At 47.3% G+C, this 12,021-nt stretch overlaps 1 non-coding gene and 1 pseudogene across 1 annotated transcript; both read left to right on the top strand.

The window, feature by feature from the left end:
• Positions 1-2,569: 2,569 nt before the first annotated feature.
• LOC123462094 lies at positions 2,570-5,305 on the top strand (annotated as a pseudogene).
• Positions 5,306-11,418: 6,113 nt separating this feature from the next.
• On the top strand, positions 11,419-11,582 carry LOC123462619. Its single transcript, XR_006638406.1, has one exon. It is a non-coding gene; the product is annotated as a U1 spliceosomal RNA (small nuclear RNA).
• Positions 11,583-12,021: the final 439 nt, after the last annotated feature.

The raw sequence follows: 12,021 nt of genomic DNA on the forward strand, positions 1-12,021 counted from the left end.
GTTTGCAGTGTATGCTTCTACAGCTTAGCCTCAATCTATTGTCAACAGTTTTAAAGGTTTTGATGCTATTGTAAATCATATAGTATTCCTGATTTCATATTCAGAAATGAGTATTGTTTTTGTATGCCCAAAAGGTATCCTATAAACTTTATTATTTCAATATTTCTGCCATACCTGTGTAATGAATACACTGAATGGTGGTTATTTTTAAATGTCACTAACACTGATCATTTTGCAGAGCCTAGGATCATGAATTTCTAAAAATATACATATAAAATTACAATGAACTAATAACAAATTAGAGTAACTACAACAAAGCCATAAATAACAAATGTCAGGGAAAACGGGGGATATGAATCCTCATCAATACCAGTTAAAACTTTAAAACACTGAGCCATCTTATAAATGATTTAGAGATTCCTATGCCTGTTACTCATAGACTCACAGTGGGTCCAAAAGTTTCTGTCAGTATGCTAAGTGGTAGACAACACTGGGTTCCCCAGAGCATCAAGAGGGCACTCATAAACATTCCCTTGGAGAGCAGATAGTCCTGAGCTCTCCTGCCATAGGCAGTTGGCTTCAAGCCCAGGTTGCAAGAGAAGCCAGCTCATCAAGCTAGCAGTAGCCCAGGAAGCATTCACTTGGAGAGCTGAAAGCCCTGAGCCTCACTGTGCAGGAGGGCTGCTCCCTCTATCCACCCCCCACCCCAAGGTGCAGAGGAAATCCGCATCTTGAGCTACCACAGTGGGCTCCAGCACTGGGCATGACTCTGCATCCTTCCAGCCCACGTTTAGTCTGACCAATGGAAAGCCCAGATCTGACATCTGTATGAAAAAGGGTTTTTCTTTTTCTGTTTTCGTCTCCTAAATAGGAGTGTCTCAGTATTTTTCGGGCTATCCTGGAACTTAGTCTTCATTCAAGGTGAGTTTTGAGCTTAGCCAACCACCTACTCCTGCCTCCAGAATGCTGCGTTAGTAGCAGTGTGTCATGTATCACCACGCCCAGTCAAGTCCATCACAGAACTTGCTCTTTCCTCAAACACAAAAAGAGAATCAAACTGGCTGACATGGGGTGCCACTATTACAAACTGAAACCTAAGTGGAGAATGAAAGGATATATATATAATCTGGTACCCCAGCCTTTTTCCTTTTCTGTAGATAAGAAGGCCTTTATTGTGTTTTAAATTTGTGTTTTAGAAAATTCTTCTCATACTACTTCTCCTCTACCTCCTTCCTCTGAGGCCTTCCTCTGTAGGGTTATTGGATAATGAGGGAGAAACCCCCTGAATCTGGGAGTTATGTGGGAAAGAAACTTAGAAACTGTATGACTAATATATTGAGATAAAAAACTATTTATTTATTTATTTGAAAGAGAACAGGAGGAAGACAGAGAGAGGAAGAGACACATATATACAGACAGAATGGGTGCCCCTGGGCCACTAGCCACGGCAAACAAACTCCAGATACAGTGGTCATCTTGTGCTTCTGGTGTAGGTGGGTATTAGGGAATTGAAAATGGGTCCTTAGGCTACATAGGCATGTGCCTTAATTGCTAAGCCATCTCTCCATCCCTATAGGGCTACCTTTAAATGGATACAGTTGATTGAGAATGAGTAAGGAGGTTCTGACATTCCAGGACTCTAGGAGATCCACCAAAATGTTGGGGTCACCTAGGGCAGTTAACCACTGCTTGTGAGATAAACCCACCCTACTTTCTGTTCCGTCTGCAACACCAAAGATATTATGAATTATTCAGTTTATTTAGGGAAAAATCTTGATGTACATTAAGAGAATTTGCACTCCTTGAGAAGGCTGGGCAGCAGTTTGGCAGTGCATTAATAGTCATAATTACACCTGATTATGGCTTCTCCCCTGGGATCAATGATTGTACCAGGAATATCAGTAGAGCAAGAGGCAGGGATCAAGGGAGTCATCACTTCCTCAATATTGGTGCCTCATGCTGAAGATGGCAGGGCCAATTCATGGGCTTGAGATCCCATTGATGCTCAAAGCCCACAAAAGCTCCTATTATCTCTCTCGCTTTCAATCCTTTATAGACATATCTGTCAGATCACTGAAGTTATATTATGCTTTGCTAAAATACAAGGCTTTTACTAGAGAATAAGATAAAATGGGTAAACTGAGTCTTAAAATATTTATTCAGGTTAAAAACTCCTTAGATAACATAGGCTGACATAAGAGAGAGTGCTTAGTGGTTAAAGCACTTGACAGGGATGCCTAAAGACCCATGTTCAACTCTGCAGATCCCAGTAAACCAAATACACAATAGGGAGGCAAGTGCAATCTCCCACATACCCACTAGGTGGCAAAGCGTCTAGAGTTCAATGGTAGTGGATGAGACCCTGTGTGCCAATTATCTCTTTCCCTCTTCTCCACTCTAAAATAATATGAAAAAAAAATTAAAAGGAACATAGGCTTCAGGGGTTATATCAAATCGTAAGGGGTTACATTAAATTGTTACAGAATGTGGACGCAGTCCGATTGATTCATCCCGGCCTGGCGGTGTGCGTGGGTGGTGTGGGGGGGGGGGGGTTGTGGGGGAATGAGGGATGGTGTCCCCAAGAGGATTGACCCAGAATCCCCTGAAGAAGATCTGGATACCCTACAGCAACGACCAGCCGGCTCTGCACGCCTGCCAATGTGGTGTTGCATGACCAACTGCCCGACCCTCATCGTCATGGTGGGCATGCTTGCCAGGGGCAAGACCTACATTTCTAAGACGCTGACCCGCTACCTGAATTGGATTGGTGTGGCCACTCGGGAATTCAACATTGGCCAGTATTGCTGGGACCATGGTCAAGATGTATAAATCTTTTGAGTTTTTCCTCCCAGACAATGAAGAGAGCCTGAAAATCCCAGAGCAGTGTACCCTGGCAGCTCTCTGTGACGTCTAGAGGTTTCTCAGTGAGGATGGGGGACATGTGTCGGTTTTTGATGCAACTAATACCACCAGAGAACGGAGAGCAACCATCTTTAATTTTGGGGAGCAGAATGGCTACAAGACCTTTGTCGTTGAGTCTGTGTGGATCCCGAAGTCATAGCTGCCAACATCATGCAAGTGAAACTGGGCAGCCCTGATTTTGTTAGCCACGGAGGATTTCATGAGGCACATGGAGTGCTATGAGAACTCCTATGAGCCACTGGATGAGGACCTGGACAGGGATCTGTCCTATATCAAGATCATGGATGTGGGGCAGAGCTATGGGGTGAACCGTGTAGCTGACCATATCCAGAGCCGAATCGTATATTACCTCATGAATATCCATGTGACTCCCCGCTCCATCTACCTGTGCTGGCACTGGGAGAGCGAGCTCAACCTCAAGGGCCAGATTGGCTGGGACCCAGGACTATCTCCCCAGGACAGAGAGTTTGCCAAGGGTCTGGCTCAGTTCATCAGCGACCAGAACATCAAGGATCTGAAGGTCTGGACCAGCCAGATGAAAAGAACCATCCAGACCGCAGAGGCATTGGGTGTGCCCTATGAGCAGTGGAAGGTCCTCAACGAGATAGATATGGGCGTCTGTGAGGAAATGACCTACGAGGAAATTCAGGCCCATTATCCACTGGAGTTCACCCTGCAGGACCAGGACAAGTACTGTTACCGGTACCCGAAGGGTGAGTCCTATGAGGACCTGGTCCAGCAACTGGAGCCTGTCAACTTGGAAGTGGAGAGACAGGAGAACGTGCTGGTCATCTGCCACCAGGCTGTGATGGTGAGGCTTCCTGGCATACTTCCTAGCCAAGGCATCAGAACAACTGCCCTACCTCAAGTGTCCCCTGCACACGGTCCTAAAGCTGACCCTTGTGGCTTACGGTTGTAAATTGGAGTCCATATTCTTGAACGTGGCAGCTGTGAATACACACCGAGACAGGCCTCAGAATGTAGACAACTCCAGGCCTCCAGAGGAAGCCCTTTCACAGTCTCTGCTCACCAGTGACCACATGCCATCCACTGAGGCCCCTGTGCAGGAGTTGGTTGAGTCTCCACACGAGGTCATTCCAGGTTCCTCTCGTGTTTATATTAGGGGCATTGTCACCATGCAGGATCACCATCGAAGCTGTGCCTGGCTGGCAGTGCCCAGAGCCCTCAGCCTAGCCCAGGGTCTCCTTGTTGACAGCCAGCAACAGGGTTGGATGTGGCTGCTGACATGCTCAGAATCCCCAAGCAATTTGCTGTGCAGCCGTTTGAGCTCCTCCTTTGCCCTACTTTCTGGCCCCTTTGCTGTGGCTGGCAGATAGATGGCTGCTTTGTGAAACGTGCAGCCCTTAATGTGAAACGGAACGTCTCACCGAGATGTCCTCACTGTTGCTCAGCTGCCTGGGTGCACAAGGCCACCCCTGGCCGGACTCTTCCTGTCCTCTTCATAGCCAGGTCTTCCTGGGGCACTGAGTATCTCCTACTCAAGGCGAGGCCAACTCTCCCATCCCTCCCTTCCAGGAATGGAAGCGCTGCAGCCGCTGGCCAGGCCCATTGGGCAGTCGCCCACATTTGGCATTCTTCAAACAGCATGCTTGCTTTGGCACATTGTGACACTGAAGGGAAAGGGAACATTGGAGGTGCCTTTTCCTGAGTTCTACCAAGGCCTATGCTGAAATATTGGGGAACTGGGGCTCAGTCCACCTTTTCCCAGCTGTTCTCAAGAACTGAACTGGGCGACCATGGAAAGATGGGCCAGCTGTCCTGGTTACCTTCACAGTGCACACACCAAAATGCTCAAGGAGCCTGGGCTCTCCTTCCCTGGTCATTGTCACCTCTGTCCACACAGGACTATGCACCGCTGGCATGGATGTTCCTTTGCTGTGAGTGGCTCAGAACTACCCGTAGTCCTGTTAGCCCCTCCCTGATGTTTGTTACCATCCACCTGTTGGACTGAGGAAGGAAGAAAACAGGCCTTGGAGGCAGCCACTGGCCCAAGGACAAGTCCTCAGCCCATCAGCTTTGTCTCAAGTCATGGGAGTCTGATAAAAACAACCTTGTGGAGCCTCTGAGTTCTTGTAGGTTTATGCAGCTGATTATGGCTCCGTTTTTCAGATGGCCAACAGACTGACATGCAGGGCTGGAACCCATACCAGTGGCTGGTGCTCTGCTCCCCACAAATGGGACCTTGGTAAGCCAGTTCCCTACATCCAAGAGCCTTTCCAAGTCTGGGCCTTTTCAGCCTTGCCACTCCCATTGTCTGTCTGTAGCCTGCAGAGGCCACCTGGCCCTAAAGGAAGTCAGTGTCCCTGGTCCTGACAAGTGGTGTCTCTCTCTCTCTCTCTCTCTCTCTCAACCTACCCCCCCCTTCTCTCTGTATCTCTCTCTCTCTGTCTCTCGTCAAAGCTGTAGACAAACAGGAATAAATGTCTGCAATGAGCCTGATCCTCTTTGGTTCGATTCCTGTCAGAGCCCCAAGCCCCCTCTTGGGTCCAGAAGACCATACCATTGCCTTTGGGACATGGGGACTGTAACCTTTGCTTTTGTGTCTCTCCAAGTTTGGCTGACTTTTGTCATCTGGACATAATGGTTAGCCATAGAGAATCCCTTGGGTCGGCAGCTGTGAATCTACCTGATGTCACCTGCAACAAGACCACTGAGGCCTTTTATCTCTGCACGGAAGGGGAGGCGGGAGCTACGTTAAAAGGACTGCATGGGGCAGAGGTGTGTCTGGGATTTAGGGCATGCGTGGGAACAGCCCCTCCCTCAGCTGCCTTGGAGTGGCTGCAATGTGCCTGGGACGCAGGCATCATCCTGCTCTCCCTAGAATGAATGGCGTTGGATTTCAACCATGCATTGCACTGTGTCCAGCATTCTTTGCAATAAATACTTTTTAAAACACGAAAAAAAATTGTTACAGAATGTTGTGGAATCCCAGTCGATGGCGTTTAGCTAGCAGGTGATGTGGGAGGGAAAGGAACAGCATGTATTGCGAATCTAAGAGTGGCTTGTTTATTTTCAGGAGGCACTTTTCCATGTAACCCAAGCTAGCCGGGAATTCTAGGGTCACAATTTGAAATTTTAGGGGTTTACAGGAGATTCCCAGGACCCTCAAGTTTCACATTACTTTAAATGAGTTTCACTCAAAGACTGCTTTCCGCAGGCCCTAAACAAAGAGTTTGACTAGAACTCTTGTCCAAGTCTTGTCTATGTTTGACATTTCATGGGAATTCTAGTCAACCATCATTGGAGAGGATAGGCTGGAGGATGTGGCTCAGTAGTCACTGGTCCTGAGGCATGCTGGCACCTGCCCACTTTGTCACAATGGATTCACGACGTTGCTAGGCAACCAGATGCTGCTGCTGCCTTTTGTTTGAGTGTTCCACAGATGGTAAGGCAGAGCATCTTTCAGTGGCGTGTTCTGATGGTGCTTGAGACTAGCATAGCTTAGTGTGAGCACTAACACTGGGGACTTGGCTTACTAATATTCTTATTGGAAGGGATGTGGGGGGAGACTATAGACAGACAGTGGGGTGGGGAGGGAGGGTGAGTGCAAGCTGAACTGGGATAAAAGAAGGGGGATAGAGTCTTGCAGGAAAGAAGCGGCCAGCAAGGCCACAAACTCTGCCATGAAGCGATTCCTGTGCTTTAGGTGCTGGGCTTCAAAACCAGAGCAGTCTGGTTTCCTGCCAGGGTTCAAGTCCTTGGGAAAGATCCAGAAAGCTTCTTGCCTGGTGGACATTGACAAGATATGCAATCTCGTCACACTAAGGATGTACCACGTTTCCCAAAAGGACAAGAAAAAAGGGTAAGAGAGGCCACAGGTGTGACAGCCAGGAAGGGCAATTGGCAGCAGGGTCTATGGTGGAGAAGTGCCACCCATCTGGGCTTGGCCATTTTATTCAACGCTCTAAAGAACCTATGGTTCTTTAGAGGAATAAAATGTACTGAAATGCTAGTGAGTTGACTAAAACTGCCACAGACATGGTGATTATTGTGGAAGGTTACTTGGATGCTGTCTTTATGTTGTGTACTAAGATAAAAGTTTAAATCATGCAAATTACAGTTGAAAACATCCAGAATTATAAGTGTCATTTCCATGAGAGAGGGCGTCAAGTGTGTGATCAACAGCAGTTTAGCCAAGCATGGAGGTGCTGCGCACAAACATACCTAGTGGGATGTTGGGCTGGAAATATAGCAAAATTAAGGTCACGATAGTTTTGTGAGATTAATGATGAAAAACACACCTTAGACTCATTGTAATACATAACCTTTACATCGTATCTCAAAATCGAGTATCATTTTATTATTTAACTGAAATGTTTGTTAATAGCAGTAAGAGCACTGATTATAATATCTGATGAAGATTGAGCTGGTAATAATAATAATAGAGTCCAGAGAGGGAATATGAGGGAGGGGACAAAGGGAGGGCAGAATACATAGTGAATAGGGGTGGGGAAACTCCTGGGGCTGGTCTAAGAGGAGGGTATAAAGACAGCTGTGAGGAGAGTTATTCAAAGTTCATGATTTATCACAGGACCCTGGCGGGGGGGAGGGCGTAAGATGAAGCCTACCATTAATTTTTAATTTTTTTTATTTTTATTTGTTTACTTATTTGACAGAGAAAGGTGGAGTGAGGGAGGGAGAGAATGGGCACACCAGGGCCTCCAGCCAAGGCAAATGAATTCCAGATGTGTATGCCCCCTTCTGTATATGGCTAATGTGGGTGCTAGGGAATCAAACCTGGGTCCTTTGGCGTTGCAGGCAAATGCCTTAACTGCTAAGCCATCCCTCCAGCCCCTAACCTTAATTTCTTCCTGTTTCTCTCTTTCTTCTTTCTGTTTTATATAACCTTTCATTTCCTTCCTTATAAAGCTGCCAGGCTCGGCTTGAGCTGCAGGAAAAGCCAGGTGAGGTGAGCTTACACTCACACTTGAGCTCTCCGTGAACTCAAGAAACGTGAAGGAGAGCGGCAGTGAATAACGGAGGAGCAGATCACAAGGTAGAACAACACGTGGAACAGTGAGAGAACTAGAGCAGCATCAGCAGCCTCCCCTCCCCCACTGCCAGTGCCCAGCTCCAGGGAACAGAGCAGCTGTCCAGGGATCCGGTCACACCAACTTGAACCAACAGCGGGACCCAAACAGGATTAGAGGTAACTGGGATTACACCAGGGAAAGGTCTCACCTTGTCACAAGCTTTCTTGGAACCCTCAACAGATCAGAAATCTTAACCACCTTGTTGTCAGGAATAAGGGTGTGGGTGGGGCACCACACACCCTAAGGGACAGTTAAGGATCTGGTTGTCATAATTACTACTCATGGATAAATAACCTGAGAGTCTTGAGAGCCACACCTAATGCCTTAAGCTCCTACCCTGAAGCTATATAACATCAGATTATCTGATACATCTAATAATACCCAGCTAACTAGAAAATCCAATCATTAAATAATCTAGGATGCAAAAACATAAATCAATGAAATCAACAAATCAGTAAGATAAAATTAATGAACAACATTTTAAGATATTGATTTGAGAACACAGAGAGAATATGAGAATGTGTGTGCCAGGGCTCTATCTACTGCAAATTAACTCCACACACATGCACCTCCTTGTGTATCTCGCTTACCTGGGTTCTACAGAATGCAACCTGGTTCCTTAGGGTACGTAGACATGGGCCTTAATCCCTAAGCCATGATCTGTCCCAATGTGGAAGTTTTAACAATCGGGTTATACCATGTAGTTTTGGTGTGTGTTGCAGTCCAGTTCACATGGCTGGTAGAAATCACACAACCAAGAGAAGCTTCTGGCAAGAAGAGGTTTATTTTGGCTTACAGGCTAAAGGGGAAGCCCCACGATGGCAGGGGAAAATGAGGACATGAGCAGAGGGTGGACAACAACCCCTGGCCAACATAAGGTCGACAATAGCAACAGGAGGGTGTGCCAAATATTGGTAAGGGAAAACTGGATATAATACCCAAAAGCCCTTCCCCCAAAATACACTGCCTCCAGGTGGCCTTAATTCCCATATTTCCATCAGCTGGGAACCTAGCATTCAGAACATTAAGTTTATGGGGGACACCTGAATTAAACCATCACATTCCACCACTAGCCCCGAAAAGCTGATAGCCATACATGATGTAAAGAGAGAGACAAAGAAAGGAAGAAAGAGAATATCTCATTTCTGTTTAATATGGCATTGGGATCCTTTTCAAAGTCAGTATGTAGCAATGAGTAATTTAGCAGAACTCTTAGTTTTAAGAATTTGGGCTGGAGAGATGGCTTAGCGGTTAAGCGCTTGCCTGTGAAGCCTAAGGACCCCGGTTCGAGGCTCGGTTCCCCAGGTCCCACATTAGCCAGATGCACAAGGGGGCTCACGCGTCTGGAGTTCGTTTGCAGAGGCTGGAAGCCCTGGCGCGCCCATTCTCTCTGTCTCCCTCTATCTGTCTTTCTCTCTGTGTCTGTCGCTCTCAAATAAATAAATAAAAAATTTAAAAAAAAAAGAAGAATTTATTGCTCTGTTCTTTTACAAAATAGGGTTGGTTCTTCATGATGCGTCTGATTTCAAACTGCTGGAATCAAGCGACTCTGCGATCTCAGTCTTCCTAGTAGGTCAGCTTACAGGCATGCGCCATTGTGCCCACCTGTTGACCATTTCTTCATTTGCTTGTTGCATAATGGAGTTGTCTCTTCGGAAGAAAAATGCCTTAGACAACTCTTCCATTTAAAGGGGGCACCCTAGGAAATAATGAGAAAACATACATGTCCTAAAATATATTATGATTCAAGATAGTAAAGAATGATTCTCAAGTGATCTTTAATACCAGTGATACACATTTTTAATCCCAGCACTTGAGAAGCTGAGGTAGGAAGATCACCTGATTTCCAGCCATCCAGGGACAGAGTGAGACCCTACCAACACCAGGGCTAGATAGATGGCCTAGCAGTTAAGGCTCTTGCCTATAAAGCTTAAGGATACAGATTCGATTCTCCTGGTCCCACATAAGTCAGATGCACAATATGGCACATGCATCTGGAAGTTGTTTGCAGTGGCTAGAGACCCTGGCATGCCCATTCTCTCTCTCTAATTAAAAAAAAAAAATGAAGGAAAGAAAGTGGAAGTGAAAAAGGGAAAGGGGAAAATACAGTGCTCTCACATAGCTCAGGCTAGCCTGAAACTGTGTAGCTGAGGATGATTTGATCTTATCCTCCTGCCTCCACCTCCAAAGTGCTTCAGTCCAAACAAAAACTGCCCTGTGGTTGGAGAGATGGCTCAGTGTTGAAAGGCACACCCCAAGGTTGCTTGCGGAGTTCAGGCCCCCGGCACTCCTGTAAAGCCTGACACAGTGGCTCGGGCATTCAAAATCCCAATGTACCTCCAACAATGGGAGGGAGAGTCAGGAGAACCTCAAAGCTTGTGGGCCAGCTAGTCTGGCCTTCATAGCTTTAAACAAGAAGAGACCCTGTCTGTCTCAGAGAGTTCCAACACTCCAAAGTTTTCCACTCACTTCCCCATAGGTAGTGTGGAACGACAAACACCAATTTTAAAGCAAAGCGGGAGAGATGGCTTAGTGCTTAAAGGCACTTGCTTGCAAAGTCGGCCCCAGTTCAATTCTCCAGTACCCAAGCCAGATGCACCAAGCTGTGCATACGTGTCAAGTTCATTTGCACTGGCAAGAGCCCCTAGCATGCGTGGTGGCGCTTTAATCCCAGGCAAGAGATAGGAGGATCGCTGTGAGTTCAAGGCCAGCCTTGGACTACTAATTCATGGTGAATTCCAGGTCAGCCTGGCTAGAGCGAGATCCCACCTGGGAAAAAAGTATAGCTGCATGTTGATCGTATATGGAGACAAAAGAAATTCTTTATTCAAACCGAATGCCAAATGTCTTGGGGTAAAGCTGGTACAGCAAGCAGGAAGCCATGGTAAGGAGTTAAGGAGTCAGAAGAGGCAGAGCTAGGAGAGTCGCCATGAGTTGGAGGCCAGCCTGAGACTAGAGATTGCATTCCAGATCAGCCTGGGCGACAGTGAGACCCTACCGCTCCAAAGAAAAGAGAGTGTGAAAAAAAAGAGAAAGTGATGTGTCCTAAGAACAGCATGAGATACTTGAGTCCTCGGAAGGGTCATGGTTTGGGGGCGCCACCACGGCCTGCACGTTTTTTTGCTAAAAACAACTCAGTTGCGTCAATGCGCCCTCTGTGGGTCCACAGAAGCCGGCCAGATCCTTGTCGGGTGGGCGGGGCCTCTAGGAGGGGCGGGGTGCATGCAGATTAGGTCGGCGCGGAGGCTGCCGGTCCCCGTGGTCGCGGGCCTCCGCGTCCTTCATGGGCCGTTTGTGGCGGGAAGAAGGCTTGGGTGTAGAGTGCGAGTCGAGCACGGGAGTGTGCGGGGGGAAGCCGCATGCGGACGGCCGGAGGGCGAGCGACCGTGATTTGCGAGGGGGTCTGGCGGCGTGGTGAGCGTGCGTTGGGGCTGTTGGCCTCCTACTTACCTGGCAGGGGAGATACCATGATCAGGAAGGCGGTTTTCCCAGGGCGGGGCTTATCCATTGCGCTGCGGATGTACTGACCCCTGCGATTTCCCCAAATGCGGGAAACTCGGCTGCATAATTTGTGGTAGTGGGGTACTGCGTTCGCGCTCTCCCCTGGCTTCGCAGTGCAAAAGTAAGAAATTATTGGGCGCAGTTGTGAAGGCGACCGGGCAGTCTTCCCCGTTGGAATTGTACGATTCCTTTTCGTTCCTATTCTCTCCTTAGCCACTAGGTACAGGTATTGGAAAAAGAGGTAATTAGGGCTGGAGGTATGGTTTAGCGGGCACTGCCAGAGGCTCCATATCCCAGGACCTACGTAAGCAAGCCAGGTAAGGTGGCACATGCATCGGGAGTTCCTTTGCAGTGCCCATTCTCCCTCTCTCACTCACTGCCTCTTTCTCTGTCTGTGTTGCTCTAATAATAATAATAAAAAAAGTTAAAAAGGGTGTTTGTCAATTATCTGTAGTTTCCTTAGTGAATCATTTATTCTGGTGATTAACAGTAATCTTATTCTATCAGGCCTTAAACTTATTAGTTGAGAGCGCTTTTTTTTTTG

This window comes from Jaculus jaculus, chromosome 7 (genome assembly GCF_020740685.1).
Source record: "Jaculus jaculus isolate mJacJac1 chromosome 7, mJacJac1.mat.Y.cur, whole genome shotgun sequence".
In the NCBI taxonomy this organism is placed as follows: domain Eukaryota; kingdom Metazoa; phylum Chordata; class Mammalia; order Rodentia; family Dipodidae; genus Jaculus; species Jaculus jaculus.